Source organism: Pteronotus mesoamericanus, unplaced genomic scaffold (genome assembly GCF_021234165.1).
Source record: "Pteronotus mesoamericanus isolate MK-2021 breed Mesoamerican mustached bat unplaced genomic scaffold, CSHL_Meso_final scaffold_54, whole genome shotgun sequence".
Taxonomy (NCBI): Eukaryota; Metazoa; Chordata; class Mammalia; order Chiroptera; family Mormoopidae; genus Pteronotus; species Pteronotus mesoamericanus.
Window position 1 is genome coordinate 65,063,958 of NW_026555321.1, and position 16,298 is coordinate 65,080,255.

Sequence of the window (16,298 nt, forward strand, 5' to 3'; positions counted from 1 at the left end):
ATGTATGATTAAATTGATCTTTCATATCAATGGAGAAAATAAGGCTTATTCAACAAATAAAGTGTATGGATCACTATTACTTGAAATAAAACAAATGTAGAGCTCCATTTCACACATTATACAAAAAATATTCAGGTGAGTTAAAAATCAATATGTAAAATCTAAGGAGTTTTAGGAGAAAACACAAAATAATATTTTTTTATCCTGAAGTAAAATATTCAAACCCAGAAGCTACAAATAAAATATTGACAATATGACTGTATTAAACATTTAAGACTATACAGTGATATACATATTAAAAAATTAAAGGACAAGTAATAGACTAGGAAAGTATTTGCATCACATCTAAAAAACCAAAGGGGAAGAGCTGAGGGAGGGAAGGAGGGAGGGAGCAAGGGAAAGTCGGGGGGGGGGGAAGCAGAGACAAATGTATTTGAAAAAATAAATTAAAATAAATAAATAAATAAATAAATAAATAAATAAATAAAGGTTAATTGTTTTTTTAGGGAAAAAATTCTACAAACTTTTAGTCAAAAAATTGATAAAGAATTCCAAAAAGTCATTTAAAGCTTTTTAAAAATAATAGAAATAATTCTAAGTACATTTTTACTTTTAGAGAAGGGAAGAGAGGGAGAAAGAGTGGGCAAGAAACTCCATCAATGTGTGGTTGCCTCTTGAGCTCCCGTCACTGGGGACCTGGCCCTCAACCCATGCACCTGCCCTGACTGGGAATCAAATTTGCAACTCTTTGGTTCACAGGCTGGCACTCAATCCACTGAACCACACCAGCCAGGGAAATTCTAAGTATTTCTTAAAATTTTGCTTACTATTATCTTCATTGACTTCATGCTTCCTCCCTGTCAATTTAAAATCAATGTAAATAGTTCTAATTTCATGTTAATTCTAAATCCCTCTTGTACAGGTGTGATGCCCATCCCTCACACCACCCCCCACGCAACATACACACACATCCACCAAAAGCCTATTACTTGCCAAGTACTTCATAACCTCATTTATGCATAGTATGAGTTGAGTCTATAAGGGATTAAACAGTTTAACAACAACCAGCTTCAGTGAATATACATCACTCCAGTATACCTTTTTCTTTTCCTTCTTTCCTTCCTTCCTTCCCTCCTTCCTTTCTTTTCTCCTTTTCTTCTCTTCCTTCCTTCCTTTCTTCCTTCTTTCCTCCCCTTCCCTTCCCCACTCCTCCCCTCCCGCTTCCCCTCTCCCTCCTGTTCCTTCTCCTTCCCCTCCCCTCCCCTCTCCTCTCCTCTTCTCTCCTCTCCTTTCCTCTCCTTTCCTCTTTCAAGAAGACATCCTAGAACTGCCGTTTGGCCTAAGGAATGCTAGTTAACTATAGCAAAGACTTATTTGTGCTGTCTCTTGGTTCACCAAATTGCATCTAGATTAGAAACTATAGTACTCAATTATTCTTAACTCTCCACGGGGAAGTTCCACAAACACTGATATGCTGTATCAATGACTTTGCTAAATTGGGGTCAGAGAATATTCTGCAAATGGATTAATCATTTTCTGCTCTTGTGGCATTTACAGTTTCAAATCCTTATAATTTAATTGTTTGATTCAATCCTATAGTATTAATACTATTTCATGGCTCTCTCGGGAGATCAGATGAATGACCTTGAGAGTAGGGCTCTTTTTGTGTTCCCTAAGTCTTAGCCAGGCTCTCTCCCTCAGAGCCCACAGAAAGACACTCTCCATTTACTAGGAACAGTGATTGAGGGAAGTACAGGTGACCAGCTATACAGTAGTTAGACTGAGAGATGATGAACACAAGCTTTCTAAGTATCTTTTCAAATTACCTCCCATATGCATTGGTGTTAATGATTGTGTGAGTCTATCCTTCACAGCCACTATGCTTAGACTAAGAGGGAATTTTCAATACTTTAGGGAAAACATTTTTATCTATATTAAGAATAATTCTTTTCATACCTATCCTCTAGGTCTGCCTCAGCAAAACCTCAAAAAATGAGCTGCTCAGCATTTGTTTCTCAGTGCAAAGGAAGACAATTTCTCAACAATGCATGCTAACTTTAAGCAACATGTAGAATCTAACGTGGAAAATGTATGCAACTGTAAGATGAGTGGACTGTCTCATCCACACACAATAACCCATCCCTAATGACTCACTTTCCTCCATATAAATTGAGGAATGTGATGGGGCACGGAATTCTTTTCCCTCACAAAGAAAAAAAATACCTGCAAAAATATGCTAATCATATTAGGCTGATGCATCCATTCATAGCACATCATTCTTTTGTCTATATTAGAAATCTGTCTCTTTATTGCTACTGTACAACTAAGAGATAAAAATGAATAAGAATTTTTAATAAAAATGTTTTATCTTTACTTTGCTGGAAGGGGACTGAGTGGATGGATTCTATAACTACAAGTTTAGAATCAAAGACAAGAATGTAAATAAGAATTTAGAATTTTCTGTGTATATTAGCTTTGTAATGCTTTTACTAGTCTATTAAAAGATTATTGCTAGCTAGAAATTATAGTAGGAATGAAGGTATTTGGGGTTTTTTCAGGCCATACATATGTGCATTTCTCTTATTTTGCATGAGTCAGGCTTTCATTTTTTATCTGTTTGCTTAAAACATTTTTCCTGAGAACCAAGGATTAAATAGAAGATATTTCTGTCTATTTCTCTTCATTCTCTTCTACATAAAGAGTGTTCTTTGATATCAACTCTAAAGCTGATTCCTTTGATTATTTTGTTAAACTCCCAGTCTGCACTCTAATCAGGTTTTATAAAACTGTACTCTCATTAACATTATGTATGTGTGCACCAGTGCTCAGCTAATGGGCTAGTCTGAGTCAGATCCCCATATATTTTTATGTTTTTTACCCCTCAGTCTGTCTTCATTTCAGATTGAAACTCCCTTTACTTAGCCAATTTTTTAAGTGAACTTCATAAATTTCCTCATGTAAAGCACAAGCAGCAGAATTCATTTAAAGTGGAAAAGTTTTTCTTCCAATGCACTTTTGTAGATTTTGCTGTAAAGGGAAATGAGTTTTGGAGAGGCAGACTGCTTTGCTTGGAAAGAAAATTAAATTCGTGGGCCCCCATGCATACTGCACACATGCTTTCCATGTGATTTCTACCTACGTTATCATCACTCAACCCTGGGAAAGCTCGGGGGCAAAGCAAGGTCAAGAAGGTATCAGGAGGGCAACAAAAATTGAGATGAACTGAAAATGACTTAATTTCCATACATATTTCATCCCAAGAGCAGGTGCAAAGAGAAAAGAGTTCACTTATTTTTTCTTTTTACCAAAGCTTTCCCTACAGACACACTACAATTAAGTGAGAGTAAAATAGGCTTCTGCATTGAGTTCAGTTAACTTTTTCATATCTGTTATCACAGGAATTTTCTATCTGTCAGTGGTTCAAGTGTCAATTTAAGATACCAAACAATAGTATCAGGGCGTGAAGAACATTTTACAATTAGTTATCAGAGCTTGTGACCACATTTGTGTTATTTACTCTTTGGGGAAAATAAACACCAAAAAATATTAATTTCATTATAGATAATGAGTAAAAAGTTGGCTTAGAAGTGAACTGATCTGAAAAAGTTCTAGGAATAATCAGTAAGGAGTAGTTAACATAGGTTTTCAGATTCCAAATCCATGTTATTCCCAATAGATCAAACTGCTTTGAAAGACGCCCTTGCATATTTTTTGCATGGACAGTATTCATCTATGTCCTGGAAGATGGAAAGTCTTCCTTGAAGTCCCTCAGGTCACAGGGAGGACTCATTAGTGAGCCAACTCCTTAGGGCTCTTCTGTATTTGCAAGCTTGTGGCAGGAATATTGTGCATCTAGGGTTGAGCCATATTTTTTTTCAATTTTAATATTTTTAATTAAAAAATTAATACATATATAACCATTATAGAAAATACAAATAAACAAAAATAAAAAATTAATAATATCTATAACTCTGCATAGGTACTTTTTTGGTTAACTTTTTCAAAAAATTATTTTAGACTTTTTTTAAAAATAGCACAAACAGTAATGAGAGAGCTCCCAAATATGCTCAGTTTATTTTCCTGAATGTTAGCATCTTCTATAGTCATAGTATCACTATCAAAACCAGAAAACTAACATTGGCCAATATTATTGACTAAAAATCAGTTTTTTAATTTTATTTTTCAATTATAGCTTGCATGCTACTACACAAATTTTTCTGCTAATGATTTTTTTGTTACCCCAGATTTTGATCAGGGATCTCACATTGCATTATTTGCATGTCTCCCTAGTCTCCTCTAATCTGTGACAGTTCCTCAGTCTTTCTTTACCTGTCATGAACTAGACTCTTGTAAGAACACTAGTCAATCACTTCTGTTTTTGTTTGACAGATATTTTCTCGTTACGAGGATGAGGAGTTTCAGACAAGAACATGACAGAAATGAGCGTCCTTCTTAGTTAATCTCTGTTCATATCTTATTACTGGAAAGTTAATAGTGATTTATTGGTTAAAGTGGTATCTGTTAGGTTTCTTCACTGGAAAGTTACTATTTTCCCTTTGAAATTGATACATATGTAGGGGAACATTAGTTTGAGACTATGCAAATATTATCTTTCTCTCAAAAATCGGCTCACTAACTTTACTCTCCATTACAGATTTTTTATTGTATTTCTTTTTCATTACCATTTGGTCCCCTTAAACTCCGCTCAGCCCCCAAAATCACCATACTGTTGTCCATGTCCATAAGTCCTTCTCACTTTTTTCTCAATCCTTCCAACCCCTTCCCTCATTGCCCCCTACCTTAGGCTATCATCCTGAAATCTATTTATGAGTCTGTCTCTGCTTTGCTTGTTAGTTCAGTTTGCTCATTAGACTCCATATATGAGTGAAATCATATGGTATTTGTCTTTGTCTGACTGGCCTATTTGACTTAGCATAATGTTCTCCAGGTCCATCCATATGTCTCAAAGGGTAAAATGTTCTTCTTTTTTATGGCTAAATAGTATTTCATTTAATAAATGTCCCATAGTTGTTTTATCCACTTATCTATTGATGGGCACTTGGACTGCTTCCATATCTTGGAAATTGTAAATAATGTTGCAATGGACATAAGGGCACTTATATTCTTGTGCATTAGTGTTTTGGATTCCTTCAGATATATTCTCAGAAGTGGGATTGCTAGGTCAAAAGGCAGATCCATTTTTAATATTTTGAGATATCTCCATATCACTTGCCACAGTGGTTGTACCAATCTATTCTCACCAACAGTGCAGAAAGGTTCCCCTTTCTTCACATCCTCACCAACAGTCATTGTTTACTGATTTATTGATAATAGACGTTGAGACAGATATGAGATGACATCTCATTGTGGTTTTAATTTGCATTTCTCTGATGATTAGTGACATTGAGCATGTTTTCATATGTCTATTGGCCCTCTGTATGCCCTGTTTGGAGAAGTGTCTATTCAGCTTTGTTGTCCATTTTTTGGTGTTGAGTTTTGTAAGTTCTTTATAAATTTTAGATATTTACCCCTTATCAGATGTATTGGCAAACGTGTTCTCCCTTAAGATAGGGAACAAAACAAGGAAATCCACTTTCACCTCTCTTATTCAACATAGTAATGGAAGTCTAGCCATAGGAATCAGATAAGAAGAAGAAATAAAAGGTATCTAAATTAGAAAGGAAGAAGTAAAAGCTGTCTTTATTTGTAGATGACATGATACTGTATATAGAGAACCCCAAAGATTCTGCCAAGGAACTACAAGAACTATAAATGAATTCAACAAAGTAACAGGATACAAAATTAATGTGCAGAAATCAGTTACCTGTACATATGCCAATAATGAACTAACAGAAAGGGAAATTTAGAAAACAATCCCTTTTACAATTGCTTCAAAAAGAATGAAATTCCTAGGAATAAACCTAACCAAAGATGTAAAAGACCTGTACTCAGAAAATTACAAGACACTGAAGACAGAAATTGAAGAAAGTACAAATAAGTGGAAGCACATACTGTGTTCATGGATAAGAAGAATTAACATTTTTAAAGTGTCCATACAACCCAAAGCAATCTATAGATTCAACACAATTCTTATCAAGATTCCAATGACATATTTCATAGAACTAGAATGAATATTTCTAAAATTAATACGGAGCCACAAAAGGTCCTGCATAGCAACAGCAATCCTGAAAAAGGAGAACAAAGTTGGAGGAATTATGCTACCTAATATGAAACTATACTATGAAGTCATAGTAATCAAAACTGCATGGCATTGGCATAAAAACAGACATATAGATCAATGGAACAGAATGGAGAGCCTATAAATAAACTCACTCCTTTATAGCTAATTAATATTCAACAGAGGAAGCAAGCACATACAATGGGCTAAAGATAGTTTATTCAATAAATGGTGTTGGGAAAATTGGACAGATACATGCAGAGAAATAAAACTAGCTTATCTTCTTATACCACACACAAGAATAAGTTCAAAATGGATCAAAGACTTAAATGGTAGACCAAAAATCATAAAAATCTTAGAAGAAAACATAGGTAGCAAAATCTGAGACATAGCTCATAGCAATATTTTATCAGATATACCTCCTCAGGCAGAGGAAAAAAAGAAAAAAATAAACAAATGGGACTACATCAAACTAAAAAGTTTTGGCACAGCAAGAGAAAACATCAGTAAAATCAAAAGGCAATCCATTAGTTAATCTTGCTTGCAACACTTCTATATTTATCACTTTGAATTCTTCTGCAAGGAACATTTATGAAGTTATCCCTTTCTCCCACTTATGTACCCATTTAAGTATTTTCATATGAATATATCAGTCTGGATTAGTGGGTAATTACTTTATTCAATAGTAATATAATAGAATAATGCCTCCCCAAGAAATTCCAAGAATCTATGAGCAGTTCCCCTTAAATGGAAAATAAAAAATAAAAAAAACTTTGCAGATGTAATTCAGGTAAGGCCAGACCTTGAGATGGTGATGTTATCCTCCATTATCTACTAGGTTCAACCTAATCACATGAGTACTTATAAATGGAAAACAAAAGAAGAATGGATCAAAAGGATGGGAATGGAGAGGAGTTGACTTGTTCTTGCTGGTGCTGAAGATGGAGAAAGTCACAGGCCAAAAAATGAAGTGGCCTTCAGATGACCTCCAAAAGCTGTAATCAGCCTCTGACTGACCATCAAGAATGTAGGCATCCTAGCTCAGTAACAGGAAGGGACAGAAGTATGTTAGCAACACAAAAGAGCAAGGAAATGGATTCTCCCCTATAGCCACCGAAAAGGCATGCAGTGATATGGACACTTTGATTACCTGAGAGAAATTTGTTGTAAGACCAAAAACAAAAAATGTGCTAAGACATTAAGTTTGTGGTAATTTGTAACAGCAGTAATAAAAAATCAATAAAACCATCTTCTCTTCATCAAATTGTTTCAGCTATGACAAGGGGAGGGACTTTCATGTAAGCAAGTTCTTTTTTCTTTTTAATTTTTATTTTTTTTGTTCAAATACACTTGTCTCCACCTTCCCACCACCACTTTCCCCTGCCTCCCTCACCTCCCTCCCTCCCTCAGTCCTTCCCCACTTTGGTTTTGTCCATGGGTCCTTTATCCATGTTCCTTGACTTGACCCTTCCCTTCCCTTTCCCTGACCCCGCTTCCTTCTTCACCTTGTTGGTTCCTCTTTTCTTTCAATGTTGCTGGTTAAATTTTCCTTTGAGCAAGTTCTTTCATTCATTTCTTTTCTTTTTTTAATTTATTTTTTCAAATACATTTGTCTCTACCTACCCCCCACCACTTTCCCTTGCCCCCTCCCTCCTTCCCTCCCTCAGCTCTTCCCCTTTGGTTTTGTCCATGAGTCCTTGCTATATGTTCCTTGACTTTCCCCTTCCCTTCTTTTTCCCCACCCCCCCCTTCCCTCTCTCACTTGATTTCTTTCATTCATTTTAATGATTGATAGTATTTTCTTCATTTGAATTTGCTATGCAGTCAACCTCATTAGCAGGAAATTGAAATAAAGTCTAATAATTCCATACAAATTGAATTCATCATAGATTACCTCTACATGTTCAGAAGAAAACCATGAAGGGCTATAAATTAAGACAGCATTACAATTCTTAAAAAATTAATCTGAATTACTGAAGTATAGTGTTATTGGGCCTTGGACTCATTTTTCCAGTTTATTAAAGCCACATTGTATGTTTTTGCTTTTATTAGGTCAGAAACTAATTGGAAGCCTAGTAATAAGTCAGAACTTGGGATAGAAAATTTTTTAAGAACTAGGTAATAGGCAGGGGCTAAGACACTTGCTAGCACCTATCTGACTCAGTTGACAAAAGCAACCCTAAAGCTGTCCTGAAACTTCCCTATCTGTTCAGGATGACTAGCATGTCTCCAATGGTAAGGAATTATTAAATTTCTATAATTAGAGATTGGCTTAAAAAGTAGTATTCTCAAAGAAAGAAACATTGACATCAATTGTCTTAAGTAATTTATGAACAATATCTAGTCCTTATAAAAAAATCAGGTTTTGCATGAAGAGGGTGAGTATGGTCCACTGTACATTTAAATAGGGAGGGGAAAAGTTACCTGCAAAAGTAATATACTAGACATACCAACCAGAAATGGTCTACACCACAATTTGTATGGCCTTGGCATTATAGAGGATCTCCTATGGCTCTAGACTCCTCTTGCAAAACTTCATTATTCTGACAAATACACATTCCTTAACTTTTCTTAGGACAGGGAACTCCGTCTTATTTAACTTTGACTTACCAGCTCAGTTCCTCACACATAGCACATTCTTTGTATATGTTTGTGGAATAAATAAATAGATATAAGGATAAATAATTATTTTAAACAGTGTGGATGCATGCAGTAAATCTACCATAGGAAATTTTCTCCACAACAACTGAAGTTTCTGAGGACAAAGGACTCAAGTTATACAAATTCCAATTACCTGTATAAGGTAAACCTCATACGCAAAATTTTTATTTTATTTTTTATTCACTTTCATCATGTGCTAGTATGATAATTTAAACGTTTAAAATATGTATGTAACAGAATAAACCATCTCCATTGATATTAAAAATATAGGAAAGTAAAAAGAGTAAATATGAAATTAAATAATAAAAGACAACTTCTGAAGACCTTTTAGTGCTGAGAAAATAAAATTAGATGTGAGATGATTAATAAAATCTGATACAATAAGCATCACATAAAACAAAGAGTTTATACCACTTAGATGTTAAAACAACATGTTATAGAATAGAAGGTAAGTTCTGTTTGACAGTGGCTTAAAGAAAATGTAATTTGAAAAGTGCAGTTAAATCTCTGGATTCAATAGTTTATTAATCTTTCAGGATTTCTTTTTACATGATATCTTTCCCCCTCAATCTTTTTCTTCCTCTTCTTCTATTTATTAAGCTATTTTTCTTGTCAACTGATTCCAAAGAGGGTGCTTGAAAGAAACCATCCATAAATACATTTGTTGTTTTCAGTCCTTCACATTGTTAGGGATTTGAATAGGGACAAATAAGCACTGTAAGGAAAACAGTCACACTGGGCATTACTTTATCACTGTCAGTGTTGTTTTCGGGATTATTGAGCCTGGTTATCTGCCCAAACAGCCTTCTCATTCAGATAGTCTGTTCCAAAAACAAATACCAATATTTTATGTTTAGTCAGCTATTTGTCTTTGGCTCAGAAACAAGTATGTGCACTTAAAATTAGCATTAAGGAACTCATATGAGTTGCTGATACCCATCACCTGAAAAAGTACTCTCCCTTTCTCAGTATCTATCTCCTTGCATTTTCATTTCTATCTTGTTTGTGAGTTCCACTCTTTCTTGTTTACATAATAGCAGCTAACATGCAGGTATACCAACTCATTTTTCTGTAAGCACATTATATAGCGATTCCTAAATCTTTCCCCATACGTTAATGTTTAGGTCTGTTGTTAACCTGAACAACTTACATTAACTGGACATTTCAAACCTCTGTTTCCTAAAACATCATAATTAGCCAGAGTTTGTGGGTCTCTAAATTACCTAAGAAATGTATTTAGCTACAGCAATTTCAGAACATAAAATAAAACACAGCTTTAAGTAAGAGAGCCCTCAGGTTCTCTGTCTTTGTAGATTTATGAAAATTTATGTTACTGACATTTTCATTAGTACCTCAAGAATGTAGATGAACAAGTATACTTGGTTTGCCCTTTTTAATTTAAGTCCTGCCATTAGTCTCAAAATTGTATTTTCAGTTTAGAAGTTGTCTCTGACAAGAAATACAATCACACTCTTTCCTTTTTTGTGTGTGTGTAGTTTCCTTTTTTTAAATTTAATTATAATTTATTTTTTCAAATACATTTGTCTCTGCCAACCCTTCACCACTTTCCCTTGCTCCCACTCTCCTTCCCTCCCTGGATCCATCATTTCAGCCATTGTCTTATCAAAACTGCTCCTTTCCTTGCTCTTTTACCCTGTTAGTATCTTCCCAGATAAACACCAACATTGTCTCTTTTCCTACACCTAAGTGATAAAGGTAATATAAATTAATAAGCAAATAAATAAATAAAACAACTATCACAATAATGTAATAATTTCACCATCAGAAACACCAGCTATTTCCACAATACTGACCAGCATGTAGAGTGGGTCTTCTTAATAATTTTTTTCTTTCCATCTCCAAAAGTAATATTTCAAACATTTGCTAATATTTTCTAGCTTCAAAATATGCTTATCTCTTTTCACTTTCTTAGCAGACTTAGTTAAGACTTATTTCCACAGGTAAAATAAAATTCAGGAAAAGATGCTCACTTTTCAAGACTCAACAGTTAAAAATCACTTTTCCCAGATGTACTTATTCTATCATTCTATCACCAAATGCTGTAGTTACTCCTTAGACCCAATTTTACTTCATCTTTCAGTAACACTGAAAAAGCCCCGTCCTCTTTATTTCTAGAAAATAAAGCTTCTGTTCTTGCTTCTTCACTTCTTCCTCCACCTTGTCTAATTCTTTTTTAATTTGCCAGACCACTTTCTCTTGTTGACCAATAAATATTGGAGTATTTCCATTTTCTTTCTTGGACTCTCTGCATTCCTATCACCCACTAGCTCTCACAATGATCTCATCAATTTCCCAGACATATCTGATGAAATTTAATGTCTGCAAAAGTGTTCAAGTCCAGACCCATGTACAGAGGGGTCCCATTTATCCCCATACTAACATTTAACTTCCTGGCTACCATTTTCTCTCACTTAGACTCTGGCTACTTAATTTTCAAAATCTATAGGTTTTTTTAGTAAGATTTGTTGCAAGCATTACCATTGTAATGTGTCCAAAAGTTTTTCTATTGCTTTATATTTTTTATTATAGTCACTGCTTATTAATATTTACTATACTATTTAAATATGCTAATTTAATCACCTCATGATATCAAGGGAAGCAAACTTACATGTGCATGACCTCACGTTTTCTCAGGCTCTATTATTATGAAATTCAAACTTCAATCTGCTTTAGTTGAGAATGCTGTTACATGCAACTGTCAAGTTCTCTTTCATCTTAAGAATAAGAGAAGAGCTTCGGAGCCTCGGACAGACAGTGGAATCAACTTTCGCACATCCTAAAGGGTGAGAAGTGTGGTGGAGTCTCGAGAGGGTGGACTGGGCGCCTATGGGCACCAGCACCAGAGGGCTATTGAAATGGCCAGTTGGATTCCCCTGAGAAGAACATGGTCTGAATCATAAGAAGGTACCACTAGACTACAACATCTGAACCCAAAAAGGCACACGCATGAAAGACAACCGCAAAAAGCGTAGTGTGCTCTCTGCCAGAGACAGGCAGCTGGAGATGCAAAGGGATGTTTAAAGGGCCAATGCAAAAATTTGCAGGGTCATCCACCTTCCTTGATCACTAGGCAGAGGCAGGAGCAGAGTGGGCTGGAGCCTGAGGAAATATTGGTGAGGAAAGCTTTGTGGAGGGAACTGAGATGGTAACCAGTGGGGCCCTGGTGATGACTAACCTCCTACTCTGCAGCTACCATCTTGCTCAGGCTTAAAGGAAACAACAACCCTGCCTTCCACCCAGGACACTCCACCCAGGACTTGCCCACGTGAGCCTAGGTGCTGAGAGCAGTGTGGCTGACAGAGATAGTAGATCCCTGGACAAAGGGGACACAGAGCTGCCTAGAGACCCTTGAGGAGAGGCTGGAGACAGAGGCCTTGGAAAAAGAATTGAAGGAGTAGTCAGAGGGTCCCAGAGCTGACCCCTTCCCCATTCTGAGGTCTCCATTTTGCGCAGACAGGCCATGCCCCAAAAAGGCTACAGCAGGAAAGAAAACAATAGACGTGCCCTCAGGGCACTCCACCCAGGACTTGAGAGTGGGCCTGGGTGCTGAGTGCAGTGCTGCTGGCAGAGATAGTAGCCCCCTGGCTAAAGGGGACACACAGCTGCCTAGAGACTCCTGAGGAGAGACTGGGGAAAGAACTAAAAGAGTAGCCAGGGGGATCCCATTGCTGACTCTTGACCCAATCCACAATCTCCATCTTGCTTAAGGAGACCACTCCCCCGAGTGTCAGCAGCATGTAAAGGACATGATACCCCCACCTTCAGGAGGCACTGCCCAACCCTGTGTTGCCTAAGCCTGACAGCTGAGAGCAGAGTGACTAGATTAACAATTGCAAGAGACAGACACAGACAGTAGATTCCAGGAAGTCTCAAACAGACAGCCTAAGGTCAGATAGGGTCAACAACTGACATAATCAGAGGCAGACCTAGAAAGAAAAGAAAGAAAAAATAAAGACCTGCCTACTACCAGAGAAGTTTAATCCACAGAGTCAGGAAATCAAGAATGATGAATTTAAGAAGCTGAAGCGCAAAAAAAAAAAAAAAAAAAAAAAAAACAAGAAAAAGAAGACTCACAAATGATGGGAAAGAAAAGAAACACTTGCCAAATGAGGGGAAAGGAGAAATCCCCACCGAGAGAACTAAATGAAATAGAGACAAGTAAGCTATCAGATATGGAATTCAAAACAATGGTTCTAAGGAAGCTCAATGAATTCAGCGAGATCAAAGGCAATTATGAGAAACTACAGGGAAACTATCAGGAACTTACTGCAAACTATATCAGCATTAAAAGGACATAGAAACTATCAATAAGAGACAAGAGGAATGAAGAATACCATTTCTGAATTGAAGAACACAGTACAAGGAATCAAAAGCAGGCTAGATGAAGACGAGGATCGGATCAGTGAGATGGAGGACAGAGTAGAAAAAAGCTCCCAGAAAGAGCAAGAAAACGAAAAAAGACTCAAAAAGAATGAAAGGGCATTGAGGGAAATGCAGGACAACCAGAAACCTAATAATATCCACATAATAGGGATATCAGAGGAGAAGAGGAGCAAAGGACAACCTATTTGAAAAAATAATGATGGAAAACTTCCCAAATTAGAGGGTAGAAAAAGTCTCACAAGTCCAGGAAGCACAGAGGGCCCCATTCAAGAGGAATCCAATGAGGCCCACTCCAAGACACATCATCATTAAAATGGCAAATATCAAAGACAAACAGAGAATCCTAAAGGCAGCAAGGGAAAAATAGGAAGTAACATACAAGGGAGCCCTGATAGGGCTAGGAACTGACTTCTCAACAGAAACTCTAAAAGCTAGAAGGGAATGGCAAGAAATATTCCAAGTAATGAAAAGCAAAGGCCTACAACCATGGCTGCTCTACCCAAAATGTCTTTCAATTAAAATGGAAGGTGAAATATGGAGTTTCCCAGACAAAAGAAGAGTAAAAGAATACATCTCAACCAAACCATCACTGCAAAATATGCTAAAAGGACTGCTTTAAGAAGATGAATAAAAAGAGTAAAAAGAGAAGAACATATGTAGAAAGAGATAAAATGAATAAGTTCCTATCAATAATAACTCTAAATGTGAATGAACTAAATGCCCCAATCAAAAGACACATGATAGCTGAATGGATAAGAAAACATGACCTACACAAATGCTGCCTACAAGAGACCTAACTCAGAACAAAGACCCTACACAGACTGAAAGTAATCAGATGGAAAAAAAAATATCCCAAGCAAATGGACAGGAAAAAAAGCAGAGGTAAAAATACTTATATCAGAGAAAATAAATTTCAGAAAAAAAGGACATAAAAAGAGACCCAGAGAGACACTTTATAATAAAAGGGAGAATCCATCAAGAAACATTTTACAAGAAACATTGTAAACTTATATGTTCCCAACATAGGAGCACCCAAATATATAAAGAAAACCTTGGAGGACTTCAAGAAAGACAGCAAAACACTGATAGTAGATTTTAAAACCCCACTGTCAACAATTGAGAGGTCTTCCAAACAATATTATGAAGAGGTCTTCCAAACAAATCAAAGAGGATATTATAGAAATCAATGATGCATTAGATCAGATGGACTTAACTCACATAAATAGAACCTCTCATCCCAAAGAAGCAAAATACACATTTTTTTCAAAAGCACATGGAACTTTTTCAAAGATAGACCACATGATAGGACATAAAGCAAGCCTCAACAAAGTCAGGAAAATTGAAATAACAGACATTTTCTCAGACCATAAAGGCTTGAAACTGGAAACCAACATCAAGGAAAAACCTCAAAAACTTATGAGCTCATGGAGACTGAATAGCACACTATTAAACAATGAATGGGTAAATAATGAGATCATGGAAGAAATCAAAAAGTTTCTGGAAACAAATGAAAATGAACACAAAACAGCCCAAAACCTACGGGATACAGCAAAGGCAGTCCTGAGAGAAGTTCATAGAAATACAGGTCCACCTAAAAAAAAGATAGGAAAATTTCAAATAAAAGACCTAACACTACAACTTCAAGAACTGGAGAAACAACAACAAATAAATGCCAGAGCACAGAGAAGGAAGAAAATAATCAAGATCAGAGCAGAACTGAATGACATAGAGACTAAAAGAACAAATCAAAAAATCACCTCTCCAGGAGCTGGTTATTTGAAAAGATAAATAAAATCAACAAGCCTTTAAGCAGACTCATCAAGAAAAAAAGGGAGAGGACCCCAATTAATAATAACAGAAATGAAAAAGGAGAAATAACAACTGATACCACGGAAATAAAAAAGGATTTTAAGAAATTACTATGAGCAATTACATACCAAAAAATTTGAAAACCTCAATGAAATGGACAAATTCTAGAAAAGTATAATCTTCCAACACTGAAGGAGGAAGAAACAGAAAGCTTGAACAGACCAATAACAGCTGGGGAAATTGAAACAGTAATCAAGAAACTACCGCCACACAAAAGCCCAGGGCCGGACGGTTTCACAGGAAAATTTTACAAAACATTTAAGGAAGAGCTAACTCCTGTCCTTCTCAGACTATTCCAAAAAATCCAAGAGGAGGGAAGACTCCCAGACTCTTTCTATGAGGCCAGCATCACCCTGATCCCAAAACCAAATAAAGACCCTACAAAGAAACCTACAGGCAAATATCTCTGATGAACATAGACACTAAAATCCTCAGCAAATTTTGGCAAACCGCATCCAGCAATACATTAAAAAGATCATATACCATGATCAAGGGGATTCATCCCAGGGATGCAAGGATGGTACAATATACTCAAATCAATAAATATAATACACTATATAAACAAAAGGAAAGACAAAAACAACACGATCATCCCTATAGATGCAGAAAAAGCATTTGATAAGGTACAGCACCCATGTATGATAAAAATGCTCAGCAAAATGGAAATAAAGGAGGTATACCTCAACAAAATAAAGGCCGTCTATGATAAACCTACAGCCAACATCATACTTAATGGGCAAACACTAAAAGCTTTCCCACTATTATTGGAAACAAAAGGGAACTAAGAAGGATGCCCCCTTTTACCACTTCTATTCAACATAGTATTAGAAGTCCTAGCCACAGTAATCAGACAAGAAAAAGAAATAAAAGTTATCCAAATTGGAAAGTAGGAAGTAAAACTATCATTGCTTTCAGATGACATAATAGTGTACATAGAAAACCATATAGCCTTCACTAAAAGCTACTCAACTTAATAAGTGAATTTGGCAAAACAGCAGGATACAAAGTCAATATTCAGAAATCAAAGGCATTTTTGTACACCAGCAATGAAATAGAAGAAGAAGAAATCAGAAAAAAATCCCATTTGCTATAACAACAAGAAAAATAAAGTACCTAGGAATAAATTTAACCAAGGAGGTAAAACACCTATATGCAGAAAACTATACAACACTGAAGAAATTAAGGA